This window comes from Tamandua tetradactyla, chromosome 2 (assembly GCF_023851605.1).
Source record: "Tamandua tetradactyla isolate mTamTet1 chromosome 2, mTamTet1.pri, whole genome shotgun sequence".
Lineage (NCBI taxonomy): Eukaryota > Metazoa > Chordata > Mammalia > Pilosa > Myrmecophagidae > Tamandua > Tamandua tetradactyla.
In genome coordinates, this window is record NC_135328.1 from 66,458,325 (window position 1) to 66,483,754 (window position 25,430).

At 34.1% G+C, this 25,430-nt stretch overlaps 2 long non-coding RNA genes across 3 annotated transcripts; one reads left to right on the top strand and one right to left on the bottom strand.

The window, feature by feature from the left end:
- Positions 1 to 2,018: 2,018 nt before the first annotated feature.
- On the bottom strand, positions 2,019 to 12,094 carry LOC143660614 (uncharacterized). Of its 2 annotated transcripts, none has more exons than XR_013164139.1 (3): positions 12,017 to 12,094; positions 4,230 to 4,340; positions 2,019 to 2,329 (listed from the first exon to the last, which is right to left on the bottom strand). It is a non-coding gene; the product is annotated as an uncharacterized LOC143660614 (long non-coding RNA). The 2 variants fall into 2 exon arrangements; XR_013164140.1 differs by having other exon boundaries at positions 2,019 to 2,348.
- LOC143660619 (uncharacterized) lies at positions 2,237 to 22,879 on the top strand. The gene is made up of 3 exons (XR_013164142.1): positions 2,237 to 2,351; positions 21,237 to 21,353; positions 22,768 to 22,879. It is a non-coding gene; the product is annotated as an uncharacterized LOC143660619 (long non-coding RNA).
- Positions 22,880 to 25,430: the final 2,551 nt, after the last annotated feature.

Consider the following 25,430-nt stretch of genomic DNA (forward strand, 5'->3'; position numbering starts at 1 on the left):
TAAGCAGGATAGCTGCTGAACATAATTTCTCTTTTATACACTAAATTATCAAATATCCTAGGTATTTCTGAGATAGCGTTTATATTCCTGGGACTGTAAAGGAAGAATTTGAATCATTGACTGAAAATTTGAGTGTAGACGTTGAAACACAGCAATGATAAGCCTTCCAGAAGCAGCCTTTGGATACTGAATTAATACATCTAGGGTTCACACACAAAAATATGTCATCGTGAAATAATTATTACTGTTTCCTTGTATGCTTTTATTAAAAGTGCATAAGAGTGTTATCAAATGGCCATGCCCCTCTGACAGACTCTATCTTACCCTGTGAATTCGGCCAAACAACTTTGGCAAGAGTCTTAATTTCCTTATCTGAAAATGAATGCTTTAGTTCTTAAAATACATATCAGCTCCCCTTAATATTAAACTCTAGAATATTTATTGGCTAGTTGAACAGAATGGATGTGAAGAGCATTCAGCGTGTTAACAAACAGCAGTGGTGAAGCCCCAAAAACTCTGACTCAGAAGTCCTGAATTACTGAAGCACAGGAAAAGCAGGTATTGTTAAGGTGGCTGAGCATGATAATGATTCCTGAAATGCTTTTACTTCCTACTTGAAGTTCTACATGCAAAAGAATAATAAAGACATAATGCTAAACAATCTTCTGCATTAAGAATAAAATTTCCAACCTAGGATGTAATCAAGCAATTCATCAGAAAGGATTGTTTATAATAAACTTTGCCCTGGAGATTAGGATATTGCACACATGGGCTACGAGCATTTTAATTTGGGAATTCACCTTTCATTAATTTGTGGTTTATTAAACTTCATAGAAATCCACTCTTTTTTGTTTTTATTTCTATTTGCTTGGACAGGCTCCAGGAAACGAACCCGGGCCTCCGGCGTGGCAGGCGAGAACTCTGCCATTGAGCCACCATTGCACTGCTCCCATTGCCTTTTTTATTTCAGGATATTTGAAGTGTCCTAGTGAGAAAAGATGTTGTGGAATGTAAACACCACCTTATTCTGTGTTACTAACATTGGTAGAAGAAAAACTACTGAGGTTCACGTCAGCCACACACATCCTTAATCGCTAACCCAACACTGACAGACTCTGTCTCTGAGGCATGGCCACTTCCTTTAGCTGACCTTTCTTTCTAAACCTTTCCAAATGATCTTCATACAGTCCAGTTACGGCGCTTCCCAAATGAGACTCCAAGATTCTGGAGTGCACCTGTCCCATTGCTGAGAATTTGGTTAGTAAGAAAAAAAAATAATCGATATAGCAAGTACAAGTAAGACTCAGAGGGGAGTAGCTCAACTCTTCTTTTTTCTATTGTGTGAGAAAAAACAAAGTTTCCTTGCAATGTAAATTGTATCACCTTGTCTTTGATGTAAAAAAAAGGTTAATAAAAATATATTAAACTGTAATAGAACTGTAATTGATAAACTATAATGGGCTTTCATTTGATAAATTGATGATAACAAAACATAAAGAATTTTACATGCCTGAAAATTGTTTTTTTGTTTTTTTGTTTTTACTACCTTTGTGATTTAACTAAGTCAAGTTCTGAATTTCTTAGAAGAACAGGCCAGGGCAGTTTCAAAATCCTCTGTGAAATCTTTGTGTTCTTTTCATTTTGAGAATAAATGAATACACTAACTTGCAACTTAAAAAAAAGTTGTTAATTCATCTTTTGACTTTTGCAACTTTGTACTAGTGTCAAGGACATTTTAAAAAGACACTAGTAAACAATTCTAAAGACTGGCTGAATCTAGATACCTCAGAGATGGTAATTAAACATATTAATACTGTATATAATAAAGACCTCTCTGAAGAAAATAAAGTTAAAATGTGTTACCATTCTTTGCTGAAGACTATTCCAAACATTACATTAAAAGCAGAACATTTTTGAAATTTTCAAAATCTTCAGTTGAACTTTAAAATGTTTGAAGTATGACTGTATCTAATTGTCTTTTGAGTGATAAATAGCTATTGAAACAAATAATTGCATAATTTGATAAACATATAGGGTGACTTTATTTTTTAATTAAAAATTTCAATAGCTATGTATATTCAGCGGTGTTATCTTTGCTTTAATAGACATAGCCTTTTTACTTTTCTTCCCACAAAAGAAAAAGTAAATAATTCCATTGAAACTGCAGGGAGGAAAGTAGGCAGGTCGAAGTAATTACAGAACTGGAACTTCTCCAGAACACTGGGGATAACATCCTGATTATTAGAGCAGCATCTTTTACAGCCACAAGTGATCTTCAGAGCAGACTGATCCCTCAGTTCCTGCCTCTCCAAAAGGCCTCTTCTAATTCCTGCTGGAGCAATGGTGACCTGGTAAGATAGGTGATCAATTTCTTTTCACTATGAAGTAACTTCCAAAATCCATGTGTATCTATACCCAATTACTTAGGTAATCGAAAATGCTTATCAACATGAGAGCATTCTATTCTATTGTTTGAGGACTGCTAAAATTGGAGCCCTTAAATGGATGGGCCCAGGAGGCCCTGGGAAGTTTTAACTTTCTCTGAAACCACAGGTGTCTTCTAGTGCATTGAGGCTAATGAGCGTGAAGGCATTGCCCTCGAAATGAGATGGTGAATCCTATGATCCAAACAGATCTCAGCCCGGGAAAAATATTTTCATTCATCTAATTTTTATTTATTAAGCTGTACCTTCACCAAGTTTAAGGAGTCATAGTATATGAGTTAAAAACATGTAAGTCAGAATGAAAATTCTGAGAAGAAATAAATTTATCTCAATTTGTAGAAAATGATATTAGAGCCAGAACATTATATATAAAGTGATAGATAAAAATTTGTTAAGTAAATGAATCATAGGAATCATGACACAGCAATTTTAACTTGTCAGAACTGTATCCTGAGATATGAGATCAGCCAGAGAGACAAAATAAAGAAGTTAAAGAGCATTAAAGTTGTTGGAATATCCCATTTCATAGAACTAATAGAATATGTCATCAGAATATTTTCCTAATTTGTAAACATTCACATTTGAGGGATCTGAACTACTACATCTAACAATTAGAAAGACTTGTAAAAATGACACCTCACCTTCCCACTGAATTAATGAATAAATTAGTGAATTTTATATACATGTACATATATATACACATATAAATATATATACATATATTCATATAAATATACAAAAACATACACATATATTTATATATACATTCATATAATGTAATTACAAAGAAACAACATCCCCAAATTATCTACCTTTCTCAATCTCCTGTCTGGTAGATGCCAGGGATAATAGCGTTTCCAAAAACTACTTGACCTTAATAAAATATATAAAGAAAACTGCTTCTACAAATTCACATTGCTTTTACTAAATTGATATTTATCGATTAGTTCCAAATACATAAAATAATTTTGGAGAAGTCGCTTTTACCTAACTTACTTTTTTGTTAATGAGAACAGAAACTAACTGCTATACAATTATAATGTGCATTTAGATCTGAGTTGCAAAGCAATCATTCAGTTTTAAATTATTATAGAAATTCACCAGGATAGGTTGACTATTTTAGAATCTTCAATTTTCAAATAAGTACCAATGCTTAGTTCATGTAACTAGCTTGCTGTCAGTGCCATACAATACACCAAGATTTTGGCATCAAACAACTCTGGTTTCATTACAGGTTTGTCACTGGTTAAAAGAGTTAGCTCCCTACTCCCTTGCTCATTCTCATCTTTTCATGACCAGGGCCTGCCCAACAAAAACTAAGAATCAAAAAAAGACGTATTTCTAGAAGCCAACACATGAATATGAAATGGAAAATTGAACCTATAGTCCCTAAGAAGGACCAAATAATTTGATTTAGAAAGCCACTCCATGGAGCACAAGAGTGTAGGCCCCACATTTCTATTGAGAAGTGACAGACACATTGTTGACTAACCTTAGAGTAAATTCACTGCATTTCTTTCTTACTTGAATACCATTTTCATCAAAGATCAGAAAATTATCTATCAAAAGAGACCAGACGTTTTTCCTTTTCTCCATTTATTTTTCAATATCAGAGGCCACATGAATTATCACTGGGCTGTCTTTAATTGTAATTGAACTGACATACTGATTAAATATGCTTTTTTTTATTTTTACAAACTATGAATGTGGAATCTAATATTGGTATAAGACTAAAGAAAAACTAGCATGTGAGCAGGTCTCCACCTCTCACAGCATTCACCATACCTTATTACAATTACTTGTGCAGAGATCTTTCTTCCTACTAGTTTATAAATATCTTGAGCTTAGGAACCTCACATTTCTTCTTTACTGTTTGCTCTCTGCTTAGTCCAGCATCTGGCATGTAGTGAGTGCACAAGAAATAGGGGTTAAATTGATACAAATTGGAATTAAATTGACAGATGGAAAGTGACCCTTAAGACATTTAGAAGAATGGCTTCTTTCTCACAAAAGGAGTTGCATTCAGGTCTATTTGACTTATGGCTGTATGATTTGTGGTACTTAAAATATTCAAGCTAATAAAATACACTTAAGGAAACTATCATAGGACTAATATATATTACGCAATTAATAAAATGCTGCCTTATGATTTTCTCTATGAAAGAAGTCTCTGGAGTCCTTAATGCTTGAAAAACCTTGGCAACAGAAAACTATTTCTAAATCTTACATGCACTGGAATAAAAACTAAAATGTCAAAGTATTTGTAGTAACTGTGCTTCTGAGTTTCCAGCTTGGATAGAAGCACAGAGGGAAGATACTTTTGCAATCATGGCCTTATATATGTTTGAAATAAAAGAATTTTAAGCACTGTGGTTAGAAAAGGAAGTTTTTATATTTAACAACTTAGTATATCAGATTCTTTTGCAGACTACCCATGCATCACCATAAAGAAGAAAGAAAGAGGAGAGAACCACATGCTCACTTAATAATCTGTAAATACTTCATAGTCTGAATTGACTGCCTTAAAAGGATGTGTCATGTAGGTGAAAACTGGCAAACTTTAAGAAGTTAAATGAAACTAATTTTCAAGACTTCAAATTTGAGTACTAAAGAATCAGGATCTGAGGCACCAATAAAGTTATTATTGTTTTGAAATACGATGATTCAAACGTGGCACCTGCAGCATTTTCTGCAAGTGGGATTGAGTTTTATAAGGAATATTCATTTTCTTCATAAGGAAGAGAAGAATTCTCTTTAGATAAAATGACTTCAATACAGCAACTCTTTTAAAAATCAAGCCCACAGTGGTAGAAATGTAAAACAGACGTGTGCCCACGTACTAAAGAAAATATGTATCTTTCCAGAAATTGATTTCATAATTCTAAGCAAAAGGAAAAGAATGCAGATTTCTTTTTACATTTTCTTATGTTCCATGATTACTGTGAGCTATTTAACTATTTTATGTCTCTATTACTTTTTTTTTTAGTTTTTTATTTTGAGACCATTGTACATTCACAAGCAGTTGTAAGAAATACTATAGAGAGATCCCTCTACTCTTCACCATTAATCGTGTGTGCATTTGGGTCTATGCAATTTCAGCACATTAAAATTCACATGGTCACCATGTGAGGCAAGATAAATAACAATTTCATCACAAAGATCCCAAGTGTTGCTTTTCTTTTATAGCCACAGCCACCTCCATCTGCCCCATCCCCATTAACCCCTATAAACTACTAATCTGTTTTCCATCTCTTTACTTTTTGTCATTTCAAAAATTCTATAATAGTAGTATATATTATATACAGAATAATACAGTACATAACCTTTTGAGACTGGCTTCTTATGCTCAACATTATTTTTGGGAAATCATCAAAGTTGTATCTATCAATTGCTCATTCTCTTTTAATGCTGAGTTGCGTTCCATGATATGGATGCAGAGCAGTTTGTTTGATCGTTCATCTGTTGAAGGACATTTGGGTTGTTTACAGATTCAGGCTGTTTCATATAGAGCTGCTGTGAACATTTGTGTACAGGTTTTGTGTGAACATAAGATTTCATTTATCAAGAATGAATTTTTAAGTGGGCGATTTGTGGATCACATAGTAAGTAGTTTTCTTTTTCTTTATCTATCAATTTGGTTTGTTTTTACTTATTTTTAAGAGTTCTGTATAAATTCCAGCTGTAAGTCCTTTTACAGATATGTGGTTTGAAAATATTTTTTCCCAGTGTCTATCTCTTCTGATCATTTTTATAGGGACTGTAGCAAAGGAAAAGTTTTTTTTAAATGTTGATGTGGTTCATTTGATCAATATTTTCCTCTTAAAAATCATGTTTTTGGTGTCAATTCTAAGGACTCTTAACTTAGCCCTAGATATCAAAAATTTATCCCTAGTTTTGCTCTAATACTTTTATCTTTTATATTTAAATCTGTGATCCATATTCAATTACATTTTTTTACATCCAGGTTCATTTGGATGTCAATTGTTCCAGCATCATTTGTCAAAAAGGTGAATATTCCTCCAGGAAATTGTTTTTGTATCTTTGTCAAAAATCACTTGGGCATATTTGAATGGGTCAATTCTAAGTTCTGTATTCTGTGCCATTTTACACGTGTCTATTCCTCCACTAATACCACACAGCCCTTATTACTGTTATTATTCATATATAATACATGAATATATATTGATACTACTATTGAGTAATATGATATTTCAATATATATCAATAATATATATTGATATATATATAATATTACTATTATTCTTTTTCTAAATTACTTTCCATTTTCAGGGACAGTGCTTTTCATATAAGTTTTAAAATAAACTTTTGGTGTCTACAAAAAAAAAGAAAACTCACTGAAATTTTGATAGAAATCCCATTAAGTATATAGATGAATTTCGGAAGAATTGACATCATTACTATGTTTTCCAAAAATGAACAGGATATATTTCTCCATTGGTTTAGAACTTCTGTTATTTCTTTAATCCACACTTTGGAATTTTCATGATATAAAAATTAGGCATAAAATTATAGCTGAGATTTAAATTTATTTGAGGCAATTGTAAATTTCATTTGCTTTTTAGTTTTGGTTTCCATGTGATTGATATTAACATATAGAAATGTTATCAACTTTTGTGTGTTGACATAGTCTCCTGCAACCTTATAGAATTCATTTACTCTAAGAGTTGTTGCTGCTCTTTTTGCAGATTTTTTGGAATTTTCTATGTAAACATAGAAATGTGCAACAATTGCAAATGTGCAAAACTGAAAAATCTACTTTTTCTGATATTAATATAACGATTCTTGATTTCTTTTTATTAATGTTTGCATGGTATGGTACAACTTAGTCCATCTATTTTCAACCCTTCTAAACTATTATATTTTAAATCACTCTCTGTTGTACAGTTGCTTCATGTGCTTTTTTTTTTCAGTTTGTTTTTTCAGTCTGTTAATCTTTGTGTTTATTGGTGTTTTTAGTTTATTTACATTTAATGTAATTTGTATTTGTTTCTTTTTCCTGGGTTTCTGTGGGGTATTTGAACATTTTTATCTTTCTCTGTTACATTTGAATGTAAATATTTATATGGCTTTTTAGCACTTGTTTTAGAATTATATTACATATATGCATAATTTAATCACAGCCTACTGATGTCAAATATCAGAATGAATTATAGAAAACTTATCATTCTTTGCATCAATTTACTCTCCTATATTCATAATATAATGGTCATAAATATTTTTCTACAGTCATTAAGAACCACATTATATGGTGTTATAATTTTTGCTTCAGTCACCAAACATAATTTTGAAATATTAAGAAGATAAATCAATTGTATATACCCATATTTTTGCTATTTTCATTGTTATTTCTTCCTTTCTGATATTACATACTTCCTTATTTTATCATTTTCATTCTATTAAGAGAAGTTCTTTTAGCCATTATTTTAGGGTAGGTCTCTCTTTTTTTTTTTCTTTCATCTAAATATATCTCGCTTTCTCTTTCATTCCTGAAGGATGTTGTCACTGGTTGTCACTACTTTTCTTTCAACCTTGAAAATTGTTGTTTTATTTCCTTCTGACTTCCATGATTTCTGATAAACCCAGTAGCATATGAACAGTTTGTCCCCTAGAGATAGTAAATCATTTCTCTCTGGCCGCTTTCAAGATAGTTGGTGTGTCTTTAGAATTTAGAAGTTTAGTTATGATGTTTCTTGGCATGCATTTCTTTGAGCTTATCCTGTTTGGGATTTGCTTAGCTTCTTGAACCTTCAGGTTTCTGTTTTTTGCCAAATGAGGGAAATTTTCAGCCATTATCTCTTAAAATACTTTTCAGCCACCTTTTTTCTTTTATCCTAGGATTATGATAATGATTTTTAGATGATGTTCCACTTATTTTTTTGTCTATTGTCTCTCTTTGTTAAGATTTAGTAAATCTATTGCTCTATTTTCATGCTAACTCTTTTCTTCTGTCATTTCCGTTCTATTCTTGACCCATCAATTATGTTTTTAAAATTATTATTACTTTAGTTATGGCTGTTTTCAGTTATAAAATCAACTTGTCTTTTTTAGTTTTTTTATACTCTTTATTGAGTTAAAATCATATTATATATGATTCCTGGTGCCTGCCTAAGCAAAGAAAAAAAATCATATTGTATAAAATTTACAATTTTACCTACTCTAAAGTCTGATTCAGTGATTTGTAGTATATTCACAGTATTTGCAACCATTGCAACTACCTAACTTCAGATCATTACTTTAACCCCTAAAGGAGACCTGGATTTCCAATTCTCCCTACCCCCGCGTTCTGATAACCACTAATACGTTTTCAGTCTCCATGAATATTCCTATTCTGGACATGTAATATAAATTAAATTACACAATATGTGGGCTTCTCAATCTGTTTTCCTTCACTTAGTGTATGGTTTGATTTTCAGATCCGTCTATATTGTAGCATATATCAGGGCTGTTTATATTCTGGTCACCACTAAGATGTTCGGTGGGGGATGGGAATGAAGAAAGCTAAAATGCCAAAGAGCTCATAAATTGTAGAAAGCCAGCAGCTTTTTTTTTTTAATATAAGTGCCATGGTTGCTGCAAGCTTTTTGTTAGTTTCCAGAGTTTTGAAAAAGAATTATTTTAAAAGAGTATTTACATTGCTTTTAAAAAAGGGCAGACTTTTAACATTTCTTATTTCTCCATTTTCATTGGCATTCTCTTGTACTTTTCGTATCTTCTATTCCTTTGCCAAGATTTTCTTTTCCATGTTCTGAGATTCTCTATTTTTTTTCCATCTGTTTCAGAGGTGCTTATAAGTGTTCACTGAAGAATTTTCATGTTGGCTGCATCAAAATATATGTCGGATAATTTTACTATCTCTGTCAAACCTGGATATTTTGTGTATTATATTATGAGACTCTGGACCTTCTTAAAATGTTGTGCTTTTGCAGGCCTCCTCTGTAACTGCTCCTTTGGTAAAAAGCAGGGGTACCACTTTGTTAGTAGCAGAGTTAGGTGTACATTGAGGTTCTCACTTGGCCTCCATTTTCCACTTTGGGGGGAAATGGGTCCTTGTTACTGCTGGTTGGGCTGACTTCAGGGTCCCCACATGACTCCCACTGACACCAAGGAGTGGGGCTCCAAAATGCCAAGTCTGATGAAAATCTCGACTCTCTGGCATGGCCCCTCTGTGGACATCCAAATAGGGTGGGAGTGGGGGCTGTCTACTTGACCTTGACATTTGTTGGCTGAGCTGGTGGTGATACCACAGACTTTTCTGTGGCATATAGCAGAAGTATAATGGTTATTGCCTAAAAATTTCTGCCTTTCTATGTTGCCCCTTTTCTGGTCCTTTGGGTAAAAGAACAAGTTTTTTCTTGAGGCTTGTTTTTTTTCTGGGCCCTTTGGCTTTTTGGGGTGACAGCCTTCTCCAGTGCCCAATTTGAAGTATATAAGTGAAGAAGAAAACACAGGGAATTCATCCACCATTTATTCCTTAGATCTCAAGGTCCCTAGCCAGTTTGTCATCTTCTCTCCTATTTTCAGAGTTTTTGTAAGTTTATTTTACATATAAAGCACAAGTTTTTCAGCTATTTTCCGGTGGGGGGGGATAGGGAAAAAGTGCATCAGCTCCATCTTTCCAGAAGTGGAAATCTGCTTGAATTTAATTTTTAAATTTTTTTGGAAATTAAATTATACATATTCATATCCATGTACACACATGAATACTACACAACCTTTAAAAAGGAATGGTGGATAGTGCAGTGACAAGACTGTGTGGCTCACCGTCCTAATAGAAGTTATTGTCTAATGAGGAAATCAATTAAAACTAAAAATATGAAATACATAAAATTCTTTGAAACAGTAATACTAAACCTCAACTGTTAAGAATGAGGAAAGAACCATCAATGTACAGGCTAGCATGGGAATAGTGGTGATGCAGGGTAGTCTATGCTAGGTTTCTTTTAAACAGAAAGGAAAAGCATGGAAAAAAATAGAATACAGCGTAGTAGAGGAGACAAAGGAAAACCGGAGAATGAGGAACCTAGTGAGAAAGGAGATAGCAGCAGGAAAGGATGTTAGAGCCAAAAATTTTACTAATATGAAAGACTTCCATGACTGTATATCTAGTATATTTTTATGAATATGCATATAAATATAATCAAAGATATTTTCTGTAAGAGCAAAGGTCAATTATGTTGGCGATTATTTTCTATGGGTGGTGTTTCTGGATGATCTGAACTTTCTTCTTGGTTTTTTCATATTGCTTGAAATATGAAATTTCATATTGTTCATATTTGACAACAAAATTAATAGAATATTTAACAGTGAATAATATATTCACTTTAGAGAAATGATGATTTTTAAAAATTATCTTTCCAACTTCTTTTCCCCATTCAAGTACTCTATTTCACCCAGACTCTAAATCAATAAATTTTACTACTCTGCATGCACAGATTATCATCTATAACGATATCAGGAAATGTATTGGTGAACTTTGTTATGGGGACTCATGAGATAATTGGGTAGTTTACTTTGGCTTACAGGAGAATTTGCTAGATTTCTTTTAACCTGTAAATATCCTTAAGATTTTTAAAAACTTTAAGGAAGGGTGTGAGAGATTACTGGAGTTAAATTACGATGTGTATATAATTTACCCGATGTTGTACATCATTCAAGAATGAGTCGAATGATTTGTTTTGCCTGATGTTGCAAATCTTAATATGGGGAATGCTTTCACAATCATGTTACTGAAATTAATAGTACTGGATGTGTGTGTACCCAGAGAAGAAAATAGCTTTAACACAAAGTCTCATGTAGTTACAGTTGATAGTATAGAACCATTTAAAATGATCAAAAATGTTGCACAGCCTGTAAATTTTGAACAGGATAAATGAATATTATGAAATTATTCTAGTAAGCAATCAGCCAGATTTCACTAAGAGAGCGCCTATCTATTTGGTGACATATTTAAACAAATGTCCTTGATAAGCCACTATTTTCCTACAGTGGTACCACTGAAGTAATGAGATAGAAGTCTTCTAATACAGATTTTATCAATGATTTGTTGGTTTATTACACATGCCTGCTGCAATTTTCTCACTCATATTTCCTCTTCCTAATTAAAGTGTGTGGGGGAGATGAGATAATAAGATGTTACTATTCAGATTGTGTATCTATTTTCAGACATTTCAGACAAATTTAAAGTTGTTAAGGCATTTTTAAGAATGTAGAGCAGAATGGGTTCCTGTTAAATTTCTTTTCACTGCCATCAGGTACATATCTGTGGTAGGAAGTATTATATCCCCAATTATTCACTAACCTTCCTTGTGAGAGGACCATAAATATCCACCCATTGGCCTCTTGTGACATTTGTCTACCCCTGTAGGAGGATTTTACTTCCTCTTTCACTATTGGAATTTTTCATGCGTTTTGATTTGGCCAATGTAATGTGGGTGGAATTAACAACTGCCTCATCTGAGCAGAAGCTTTCTAAGCTATCAAATGATTCCATTGGCACTCTTTTTATAATGTTAAAAAATTGGTATGTTTTAGATAGAAAATGGTCCTCCCACCTTTGTCCTGAAATGAAGAAGATATGTTGTTGAGCAGGCGCAAACATGCAGCCAACATCTACATAAGCAAGAAATAGATATTTAGTGTTTTAAGCCACTGAGACTTTTGGAATCATTTGTGACCTCACAAGGACCTGGCTTTTTCCAGCCCAGTTAAGCTTTGTGTGGGCATCCGGCATGCATTGAGGAATACAGTGGGTAAAAACTCATATGAGTTTGAGCTGATCTTCTCAAATTGGTCTACTGTGGTTTTCAAGAACAGCTGTTGGCTTTTTCATCATCTTCAGTTCTCTGACTTTACAAATGCTCTGTTGCTTCCCTCTGTTGTATTTCACACAACCATAAATAATACATAGGAATCACAGGTCTTGCTAATGTGTTTCTATCTACCTGTAATTTTTTTGGGGGGGGGTCCATGGTCCCGGAATCGAAGCCTGGTCTCCCCACGGAAGACAAGCGTTCTACTACTGAACCACCTGTGCAACCTATACCTATTTGTATTATAGAGTTTGTGTGGATAATTTGTCTTTTTTTTTTTTTTTTGGTGTAAATACTGTCCATGGATTGTTGGTGTTGTTATCTGTCCTATCTGTTGTTATGTGATGATTCATAAATGTCCAAAAATTATGTTTCCACTCTATCATCCCTTTTTTGCCTTGAATTTTAACGAAAATATTAATGAAAGTCTTTGATTTATTTGTTGAATTTGAATCATGATTGTAGAGTTTTATTTTTTGGAAGATACATATTTTGACCTTCATATGAAATGAATATTTTCCATAATGTGGCTGCATGCCACAATTCATTTTACTAGTGCTACAATTTCCATATCTGTTATTGCACGCCAATGCATCTAAAGCTAGAATTTTAGTTCTGCATAACTACCTCTTTTCAGAAGAGCATGAGATCATTGATGCTGTCATTTTTTAAATGGCAAATATAACTTATTTCACATGTTTTAATAAAGCTATTCTCATGAGACCACCCATGATACAACTAAGTATTAAAAATTGCAAGCTAAAACCATTAAAAAAAATCATAAGCTGATGAGCTTACCAAAATATCTATAGCTTAACCACATGTAAATTTAAATTTTGATATATTGTGGAAAGAGAAAGCTGTTAGGACTTTATCTTTGCTTTAATCAGCAATCTGTTGATGACACTGATTCTTTTACCAACAAATTCCTGAGACCCCAACAGAGCTCCAAGTCCCCATCTTAATCCTGAGTGGCTTATAAATTGTTTAATATTTGAACACCTTCAAAGTGCTCTCACATCAGTCCATCTTCTCCGAAGTAGATTCATCTCTAGGGGGTGTGCACAACCTCAGCTTAGCTGTACAAAGCGAAAATGAAATTGTCATGTTTAATCATTTTCCTTCCTGAGAAGAAAGATTGAAGCATGTGAAAATGGAATCAGTCAAATCAGAATTAGGCCCAACTGCTGTGATTAGTATCTCCATGATAAAACAAACTTGCTCATTTCGTATGCCTGGTACCTAACTAAAGAAGCAAAGCATATAAAACCTCACAGTCACCAAAAGTTCCCTCCTGAAAGAAAAAATGAATCAATGATTGAGGAACAATAGACTTTTTTCTTTACTCTTGAAATAATAAGTCAATGAGTGAAAAAACCATCTAATGTCTTTGCTAAGAGACAAAGCTCCATAAAAATATTCGATAACAGGAGGACCTGAAATGAGGAAGGAAAGAGAATGCATTTTGAGTCAGATAATACATACGTTTGAATTTTGTCTCAGTTATTTAATTACTGTGTGACCTTGAGGAAATTAGTTAACCATAGTTTACATGTCTATAAAATGAGGGAAATACTACCTATCTCACTAAGTGTAACAAGAAATATTTGTATTATGCATTCAGTAAATGTCTATCCCTTTCTTTTCCTTAGTGCTAGATAAATTCTTTGAAAATATTAAAATGAAACATCTTTTCTAAAGAAAACTATAAAATTTTAAATTTTGTGAGATTTAAATCAGTTTGCTGTTGCTAGGAAAGAGAGGACTCTAACCAGTAACTATCTTGTATTCTTCCTAGTCAGGTGGTTATTCACCCTATATCATCGTTTATTCTGAGATGGAGCCATCTTTAATCACCCACCTATAAGATCATGCTTACATATGTTCCATCACAATTTTAATTAAGTAGAAATCACATTGGATCTTGAACACTTATTCCCAGTTAGAAGGTTTTTATAATTAGTTTGCAAATCTGATATAAGACATAAAATAGAGTGACCTCTATGCAAAGGAATAATACATAAGAGTTCAATTCTTAAAGAGCATTTACAAAAGAATAATGTCAACATAGAAGCAAAGAAGTATTTCCAAAATGAATTTGGATTGAAGAGGTCAGAGGTATCAGTAGTCAGAAGGTGAAATCAACCAGATACCAGATATCTTCCTTCCTTCTTCCCTCCTTCTCTTCTTTCCTTATATCTTTCCTTCTCCTTTTACCACCCTCATTTCAGATAAAATTTGAGATAGCATGCTTACTGATAGAAGCTTCAAATTTCACACTTCCTGTGGCAACAAATTCAGTAATATTATTCTAATTATTGAAAAAAAAAGAAACTCACTTGATTCTCAGTGAAAGTAATGATTTGTGGGACTTCTTAACAGGGGAACTGAAGAGTGTCATGAGCAGATTCCTGAATAACATCCTACAACTGATACAATAATGGGTTTTGTATGGCTGCTTCTTATACTCCTCCTGGATAAAGACAAATTCTTAATATCAGATAGTAAGTCAAGGCACATGGTTCTTTGAGCATTCCAAGTATATTCTAGTAGGCTGGCTTGAAAATGTATAGACTATAGGAATGTCTAACAGAAATGATTGGACTACATATTTCAAACATTTCCTTTACCCAGAATTTCTCTAGGCTAAGCAGATGATAAGTACAGATAAGTAGATTCTGTGATGAGGCCTAGAGGACTTATACTTGGACTGCTGGGAAGACAACTAACACATTCAGAGGTTGATATGCTTTTTAACAATTAAGAAGTCTAACCACCATTTTGCCTTCATTAGAGACTTAATCACATGCTGCCTTGTGACATCTGGCATATAATTGCCTTACTCTGTTATTTCATCTTTCATATGTGGATATCAAATGCACAATCAGATTAAAAATTTCTAGAGGGCACATATGAAAAATGTCATGTACTTAATTCACCTACAATTTTGAAGTATTCTTCACAGATTTGATGAATGTCTGTTTCATGGTTAAACCACGGAAAGAAGCTCCATCTTAGTCAACTAGCCAGGATCGCTAGACAAAAAAAGGGATAATTAGCAATGAAGGTCATCATAGGTCCTCAGCCCCATAGTTTAAAGTAATTGGGACACCCATATCACAGCAATTTAGAAATCTGCCTTAAGTGATGCTGCAAATTGTGATGGTGGCAGTTAAAGTTGGCAAAGCATCCTAAAAGTGGATCAGGGAAAGCCTCCTTCTTATTGCTCTGCCATAATTATTATGCTTTTAGAAGACTGAAGCTGAGCCTATTATTGCCACATATTTCAGAAAGCAAACCTCCTATACCTCTTTTGCTTATGAGACCAGAGAAATGGAGAAGAAGAAACTGTGAGCTTCTCTAGTTTCTCAACCTTTAGCTGGGAATTAAGGTTGGTTCTCAAAAAAAGTCAATCTCCATCTTAATCTATTTATTAATTCTAGTCTGGCTGTTCTTTGCACAGCTCCTGCATGAGCACAAACATACATACACACCACATTAGAAATTCAGGAAATGGGACTGAACTGCTTGCCCAAAGGAGGGCAACAGTCCAAGATCAGTTGCAAACAGAGAATTAGTCGAGATCCAGGAATAGATTTCTGACTCTAAAAGGCTATCTAATTCAAAGGCACAAGGCAGAATTTCAGTACTGGAAGAACTGAGCATAGAAGGTAGAAATAACAATTATCCAATTAATTTAAGGGGAGGTATCAGAATAGGGTATGGGAAAGAACAAAGGCAAAATCTGAGCACATGGGGGTTAGTAACAGGCAGAAAACAAGGGGAAAACATATCTGAGACATTTTACTGAGAATCTGGGGAGGATATCCTTTCCTTCAGCTCTTCATATCCAATAAAGGGTGGATGATGAACACACCATGGGAGTTCACCAAGGGGTTGCTGCCCAATGCTATCAGACACAGAGAAAATTTTACTTTATTCAAGCTACACTAGAATTTTTGGTAAATAGGCACATATATCATATCAATACAAGATGATATATGCAGAGTAGGAGGCAAACAGCTGCAAACTTTTATTAGTGTTCATAAACCCTATAATGAGGCTAAATAAAGGTAATAGTACTACATTATTTAATCTAAATATTCAATAGCTATTCAATTTTGTTGTTGTTGTTTTGGGGTTTGGGTTGTTTTGTTTCTGTTTTTTTTTTTTTTTTATCCTCTAAAAGCTATCTATAGGTATGGAAAAAACAGACACAATAATATTAAATTAAAAAAAACAAAACAAAACACCCTACACTGAAAAGGAAAGAAAAATGTCATGTTCCAAAGGGGAAAGGGGAATCAAATGTCCTTGCTTTTCTTACTGTCATTCAGTATTGGAAGAGGATATCGTAGAATGTGTTGGATCAGATGGTTAAAGGACAGAGTCAGTACCTTATCTCTGGACAAGGTTTTCACAGAGTCTGAAAGACTCTCCTGCTCTCTCATAGAAGACTACTACTCTATAAACAGATAAAATCAGCTATGTTTGCAGTGATACATAGTCAGGAAGAATTTTTTACATATCGTTTTATTTTCTTCTCATAAAAGATATAATAAAAAAGTTATGACCCTAGTCATTATCTCATCTGATTTAAAGTACTACATAAGAATTAAAGTTTTATAACATCATTCACAAATGTCTTTCTTCGTGAGAAGCTCTACAATTTTTTTTACATTTATCTATCTTTATTTCTCTTTGGTAAAATTCATTCATGACTAATGCATTGATTCTGTTTGTTCTGACCCAATAAATGTGTTATTGACACATGGCGGAGCTAGCGAGAACAGAAACACAAAAATATCCTACTTTAGACAGTGGTTTCACAATAAAAATGACCACATACTATAGAGTAAGGGGATGAATTTAGAATCAGAGAGGTTGAATTCAAGTCCTGGCTCCTCCACTAACTTAATGAAATGGTTCGCGTCACTTAAACCTTTTGTTCTTCTTTTCTCACCTAGTAAAATGGTAAGGCTAAACTCAACAACAATCAGGTATTTTTTCTAGGCTTAAACTTTGCGATTCTATGGCTTTTGCTAAAAGTGAACATTAAAAACTAAAATTTCACCAGAGTTATCACTGAGTTGAATATTCATAGGATTCTAATGAAAATATGCTGTGAGTTCAAATATGTGAAGGAATTTTTCATATACCACATAACTCTCCTAAAAGAGTAAAGGAATAAACATTTAATAAGTGCCTAATATGCACCAAGAAGTATATAAGATCTTTATTCTTGTTACCAATTCAATATAACAGTCCAATGAAAGAAATATCATTATACCTTATTAAAGATAAGGAAACTGAAGCACAGAGCTTCAGTTAATATTCTCAAAGTTGTATCAGTATTTAGGAAAGTGCAGACACAATATATCCTATTCCTATATGAATTTTTCAGAAGCAAAAGCCATTACTGAATTTCCACAGTGTACTTGACAGACTGGGCTTAGCTTTGATGGTCCACAAGCTTGTTCAAAGTTGAAGGAAAAGATCTCTAGTCTCACTCTATTTTAAGACACATGTACAATTTCAGAGTCCTTAATTACAGATATGACCTTTTCCCGTTTTACCTCTGTTTAGTCAGTTTTGTGTTTCTATACTTTCATGGTATTTCCTTATCTCCTCTTCCCATATTTCAATATGGTTTTTGACCTCAAGCTATCCTTGAGGAAACCAAAGGGATTCAAGCTATATCCACCCAAATGACAACATTCAGCAACATTCAGGATAAAGCATTTAGCCAATAAATCTGACATTGTTTTTGTTTTAGGTGCATAAGTCATGTTGCTTAGCCCTTGAATAAAAGGGGAGTTTAATAAATATTGTTGCATGATTGAAGGGAATAAGTATATGAGGAAGCAATTGCAGAGCATTAATGAGATACTTCATTATGCTTTGACTGTTTTGATACCAGAATTCAACCTTAGGATTCATCTTTTAAACCTGTGTCTATAATAATTAAGAGTGCCAGAATACATATATAGTTCATGCAAATCACACAGGCTGTTGACTGAAAATAAATCCAGTTCAAAAATAAAGCAGCCAAAATCCACATTTTTATAACCAGAAGGTTCTTCTTCCTCCTCATTTTGATGAATTGTCTAGATAATTGCCTCAGAATTATTCTTTGCTTTCTTTGTAAAGATGCAGAATAAATGTAAGCCTGACTCATCACTACTATTTTGGGTTATCCTGCTTGATATTTCTAGACATTATTCTTCCTAAGTAATTTTCACCTTGTAAGATTACCTATTTGTTTCTATTATCTAGAAAACTGTGTTATGTAGTTCATAGCTTTGCATTGGACAGGAAGTCCACATACGCAGGTCTACAAAGATAATCCTTATACTGAAATAAAATTATTTCATTCTGGAATTTTTCATGAGTTTTCAGTTTTTCATTAGTTTTTATAGTTTTCAATGGAATGTTTTATTTTTTAATTTTTCCTTACTAGATTTCACTCATTTTCTCATAATGCCAGCCTCAGAGTCCATATATGGGATTATGTTATAGATGAGTATCATGAAAAGATTCTATTGATATTTGGTTTGAGTCAAGGGAGAACTACTCAAAACATATTCGGTGATTTTGCAGATGTAAATGTATTCACATTATTCCGAATTTTCCAGAATGATGATTTGAGGCTATATTTTATATTTGAGGTCTCTGAAAATTAAAATATGTCTAATTAGTTTTGTCCCATTACACAAGCATCCTGTTCAAATGCTTGAATTCATTCATTCAAAAATATATACTTTTTTGGTCAGCAGGAGCATACCCTCTGTGGAAAACACTGAAGGGAGATAGATCACCTATCTTCCTTCAAGGTGTTCCCATTATTTTGGAGCCAAGAACAATTTAAACTGAAACTTTAAAATAATTAAAAAGTGCCCTGATTGAAATGTGGGCAGGATACTCTCCTAGCTCATATGGGTACATTGGACTTCGTTGTTACTTTACACATTACTTGTATGATTTGGGCACAAACAAATAGAGGATGATTCCAGTCAGGTCTTCATATGCCTGTTAACTTTGCAATTACCTTAAGTGGATTTAGGATTAAATCATCAAAACACCAGCTATTTTTACTCCAAATAGCTAATGCAGTAATCTGGAAATAAGACTTTTCTTCTTTCGCAGAACCAATTTAATGTGTTCCTCTCTCCAGTATCTGCATGAGTGTAGCAATGATAATTATGGTTTTAGTCAGCAGGTTGTCATTGCTGTGAAATAGAAAATGTCAGAGGAGATTAATAAAGCTAACCAGTTAAGAAAGCTTCACCATGCAAGGCATATTTTACACATATTTAAAATTCACTTAAGGCAAATAGTATGCGTAGCCACCTAGCAACCTGTTCAAATCTCTGGACTCTGGTGTGTCTGAACTGTATTACCAAGAAGGCCTACAAGAAAGGTGAATTAACCTTAAGAAGGTGGGGTTAGTATACATTTGCAAGGTCTTATGCTTATGCAAGTTTAGGAATATCATAGTTGAAATGTTTTGGGAAATTGAATGTTCAGGTCAATATGATTTTCTGAAAAATAACCTGCACTGGTTAGCTAAGCTATACTGAAAACGTAAAAAGAAACAAAAATTTTGCAGAAAACCTTTCTAAAGTAGAATAGTGCCCACTGCAAAAAAAAAAAAATGTTTTTGAATATTACATCGATAACTCAAGATCTTAACTTTCTTGAGAAGTATCATTCACATCTTAAGTCGCATTATAAAGAATGACATCTTTGGACAGTCTAGTTAAGAAAAATGAATGAGCAGCAACTGTTGGCCAGGTCACTCCCTAGAGCATGGCCCTACCCTAATTTGCCAATAGGAGTTTGCTTTCTCGTGTCTTTTTCTCATTTCCATAAGTGAAGGAATATTTTAAAGTTATGTAAGTTTATAATAAAATTTCATATAATCTCTGTATGTTTATTTGATCATATTCTATATCAGAGAAGACCTTGTAATATTTTCATGAATTTTCCAAAATTTCATTGATAAAAAAATCAATTTTTTAAGTTAATCATTGTAGGTCAATTTTATTTAAATATTACACCTGGAGAGAATCCTAAATGTTATCTTCAAAAGAGCCCTCTTTTTTCAGATAGGGCCCAGAATCAGGTTGTTTCCTGAGTGACAAGATCAGTCTTCTTTTCATAAAGGTTTTTTTTGCATCTACTATCTCAACTTATTCAGAACTAATAACTATACTAAAATATTTTGGACAAGTAATAATAGGGTTTAAGTAAACTGCAAGGTTTTATATATCCAGGACAAAATTAGAAAAATAAAGTATAAAGAAAAAAATGCAAAAATTTCCCATGACTTTGTTAAATAATGTATTTGGGCCAAAGGAGTACCTCAAGTTTAACCCCATGTCAGCAAACCAAAGTTTGAATTAGTTCCTATTCCTTTTTTTTTTGTGTGTGTGTGTGTGTGTGTATTGTATGGCAGGGTCACATTTCATTCTTTTCCTATGTGAGCAGCCCATTATTGCAGTACCTTTTGTTGAGTTTTGTTTGTTTGTTTAGGAAATGCATGGGTTGGGAATCAAAGCCAGGTCTCCTGCATGTCAGGTGAGAATTCTACCACTGAACTACTCTTGCACCCTCAGTTCTTACTTCTTTTTAACACTTGGCTTCCCAGAACCTAAAACTTAAGGCCAACCAGTCATGGTCCTCCAACTCCAAATTAGTTTGAGTATCCAGTCCTCTCTGGTTTGTTATTAGCCAAATAAGGATAACTATCTTGAGGCAACCAATAGTGTCATTTACACATCTAGTTTTCTTGTCAGTTGTGAAAACCTGTCTATATAAACCCTGCTGTTTCTCCCTTGCAGCAGAGCTCCCCTCTACCTTCTGGATGGCATGCTTCCCAATTCATGAATCACTCTATAAATCTGTGAAATCCTAAATTTCATGTTGTTAAAAGTTTTGGTTTTTTGTTTTGTTTTTTCAGTTCTGGCAAGAAGCATGGGATTCAAGGTGACTGCTGATGACTTTGGGGAAAAAGAGAATGACAGATGAAGGCCTTTGTGGAACCATCTACCCTCCCAGGCATCTCAAAGTATCATGAGTGAGTCTCTCCTGGATCTGAGCTCCACTCTTTCTGTTTGATTTCTCTGATCTCACTAGCTTTCAGTCCAAAGTTTAGTGGCTCAATCGTATTGATGAGAAGACTCAGATTCTGAGCCTAAATCTCTAGCCTTTCATTTCAGTCTACTGTTTCATTTTTGCTACTGCTGGTCTCTTTATACTTTGCACAGGTAATAAATGATAACATAAAGACAGGATCCTCAAACCATAAAAACTTTTATTCTTTACTCTCTGACATCTCAATACATTACATGCTAAAAAATTATGAGGACGGGAGCTGTGCCTATCTAACAAAATGGCAAAATCTCACCAAAGACAGTGTTGAGTGCAGTGGTGATTATGAGGAATGTTCCAATTAAACATACTTACTCATCTGAGAAATGCACTCAAAAAAAAAAAAGGCTCTGGAATTAAGTTGAATGGTTTGCTTATTTTAATTGATACTCAGAGTCAACTAGGAAATTCCAAAACTCTAAAATAGCTTCATTAAAGGATTCTTTACAAAAGGCAAATGAGAAATGAAAGACTCATGAGAAATCCTAAACAATGACAATTCTAAATCCTTAACTGATGCAACTTCTTCTGGAAGGAGTTTGCAAAGTCCAGGGAAGATACTCAAAAATTTTGTGAAGAATTAAACATTCTTATTGAGATTTATCACCCTAGGTTATCAGACTTCTATCAATTGACTCATTTGTTGGTGGTCCAGGATAAGCTTAAAAATGAATACATGAAGCAGAATGGCATAAGTCTGGGGAAGAATTTCAAAACTCTAGGATCTCTACTTGATCTAATAACAGATAGGAGTAAGCACTAAATTCATTGCCAACTTCTTGACAACTATTCCTAAGGTTTTTCCAGGTAATATTGATTGGTCTGTAAATCAAACATGTAAACAAAAGAAAGATGAGTTTTTTTTTTTTTTTTTTTTTTTCAAAAAGATGTTTTTTAAACCCATTTGAAAACTCTTCTCCTGAGACATTCTGGTTTCATTCCATAGCTGTTGATACTCAACCGACCTTGGTGGTCTTATTTCTAAAGTGGCTTTTTCCTGAAATCGGGTAACAAAAAGACAATGATTAGGCTGGAAAGCTGCAGATATAACTGAATTTATGACAATGGCAAACCATTTTGAGATAACATCAGAAGAAGACTATACATTTTTAACTGCTAAAATAATGTCCCTGCAGTTCCAACACTTATAAGACCAGAATTTTAAGACAAACAATAGGTCTTTTCAACCCATTCACATCTACAAAATTGAAGTCCCTCCTCAAAAGAAAGAACCTATGAATAGATGTCTAATTTGCAACTGATCCAGCCATTGGAGAAAGGATTGCCCCCAGAGAGAGAACCCCAAAGACTGATTGAATTCTCCTTCATTTTAATTCTAGAGAGAAAACTGCAGCTGGAATTTTACAATATTCATGGGACTCTGAGGAATTATCCAGCATGCTTCCCAGGACAACCGTGAATGACCAGGGTGAAACTGAGTTTAAAATAAACAGGGGACCATATAAAGTTCTAATACTGGAGCTACTCTCTCTACTTTAAACCACACTTTCCTGAAACAGAAAGCTCCTGGGAGACAAAAGCAAATATCTACAGTTGGGATATCAAGGTCCAGTGAGAATTTCTGTCCCAACTGACCCAAATGTCTCTTGGACATTTTACTGTAAAAAAGACACTCCTTTATGCTTTGTGATTCAGCTCTAATTCACTTGTTAATCAGAGATCTCTTATTCAACATGGGGTGAATAATTCAATTTTCTTGTAATAGAGAACTTACTCAAGAATTTCCCAAACACACTGAACTCCACCTTTTGTGCTCTCTGTTAAGCTGCATTAGATTTGGAGGAACAAGATATCACCTATGACAACCCTTACTTTTCAGAAGTTCCTGAGTCCTTATGGACCACTTCCAGCACTGATACATGTAAAATAGAGGGTGCTAAACAAATAGAGATACAAATAAATGCACATAAACCCTTCACTACTTCCACAATATCTATTAAAACCCAAGTTATTATAGGTAACACTCCTACAGTTGAAGACCGAATTTCTCAAGGTCTAATTATTCCATGCCCTCACTGCATGCATTATGCGAATCTTACCAGTTAAGAAGCTCAATGGCCAGGGCTGGCATTTTGTCCAAGATGTAAGGGAAATCAAGAAAATGGTGATAACCTTGTTTCCCCAAAATTCTTCCATCTTGGGTTCCTCCAGATTCAGAATAGTTTCTAGGTATAGACTTATGTTCTGCATTCTTAGCAACGTTGTGGACCTGGATAGCTAATATTTATTCTCTTTCATGTGGGATAACCAACAATACACTTGGACTGTATTGCTACAAGGTTTTACTGAAGTATCCTCTTATTTTTCTCAAGTACTTTTCAAGATTTAAGCATCCTGAAATTCTAGGAAGACTCAACCGCTTGAGGTATGTAGAGAATATGCTACTATGCTCACCAGTCATAGAGACCTCCATAAAAGACTCTATTTCATGTGTTGCAACAGTTAGCACAAAAGGGCCACAAAGTCTCAAAAGAAAAATTACATCTTTCCAAAAAGACCACTCATTACTTGGGCCATGGCCTAACTGATGCAGGAATTTAGCTGTCTCCAGAGAATAAAATTATTTCAGGAATTTCCTAGACCCACAGTTAAAAGTCAGCTGAGAGAATTCTTAGGTCTGGCTGGTTATTACAAGTTTTGGGTTCCAAATTTTTCATTAATGGTTGCATCCCTTTATGGATTAACCAGATAGACCACACCTAAGACTCTGTCTGGGGACCATTAAGATTAATAAGCCTTTAGGGAAATTGAAATTAGCATTACGCATACCACCTGCCTTAGGACTTCAAAACTATTTACCCTGATCCTTCACAAAAGATATAATCAAGTTTTAGAGATGTTAATCCAAGAACATGGTGAAAAATATAGACCTATTGCCTATGATAGCCTGCAACTTGATGCAATTGCTTATGCATATCCAAGTGGCTTAAAGGCTATTACAGCAGATGCCAAATTATTAGTAGAAGCCACAGCAGATTTAACTCTGGAAGAGGAAACCCCAGGTGCTATTCAAAGTTTTTTAAACACTGATCTGATCCCACACTTTTCCACCAGCAGACCAGCATCATGAGATTCTCCTACTTTCACCTCTTAAACTTCACCTAAAGTACTGCAATGTTCTCAATCCTGCTACCCTGCAGTCTTTATCTGACGGAGAACCCCACAACTGGCACATGCTAACTTACCAATTAGGGATCCATGTCTTGATTTATACCAGACCCTTCTAACCAACTGAGACCTTGTTAAATTTGTTGATTATTCTTAGGCTACAAATTCTGATAGGAAGTTCCAAGCAGGTTATGTGGTTACCACCCAGTATATCCTAATTCAATGAAGTAACCTTCCAAATTTTCTTCTGCCCGGTAGGCTAAGTGCTATGCTCTTACCAGAGCTTTTTTTCTGTCTAAATGAAAAACGGTTAACATTTATGCTGACAGCAGATATGCTTTTTGGGTAGTCCATGATTTTGGCATGCTATAGAAACAAAAGTAGTTCCTTACTTATGCTGAACAAAAATAGACAACAAGTGAATGTTCTCCTTTCTGCTGCTTTACTTCCTTCTGTGGTCACCATAATTAAAATAGAGTTGTAATTATGGTGCAGAAGAACTGAGTCTGAATAAAAAGGAAATGCCCTGGCTGGTGTCTGTGAGCAATCAGCCACTGCTGAGACGACAGAAGTTATGGTACATTTAGCTAAAACCCCTCCTAAATCCTGACTCCCAGAATCTCGGTTCACATGACACCAAAACAATGAGATGCACTCTTTATTGCCTGACTTTGCTTTCTGTCACCCTGAACATTTAGCATATAGACAACAGATGGCCTCCAAATCTGAAAAAGAATATTGAATAAAGAGAGGCTGTCATTTTAATTCAGAATGGAAGTTTCAAGAAAGCCAAGTTGGCCACTTGGTGCTCCCAGACCTTCTAAAAGAACTCCTATCCAGAGTTCTACACTCTTTTATTCATCATGGTGTTAGA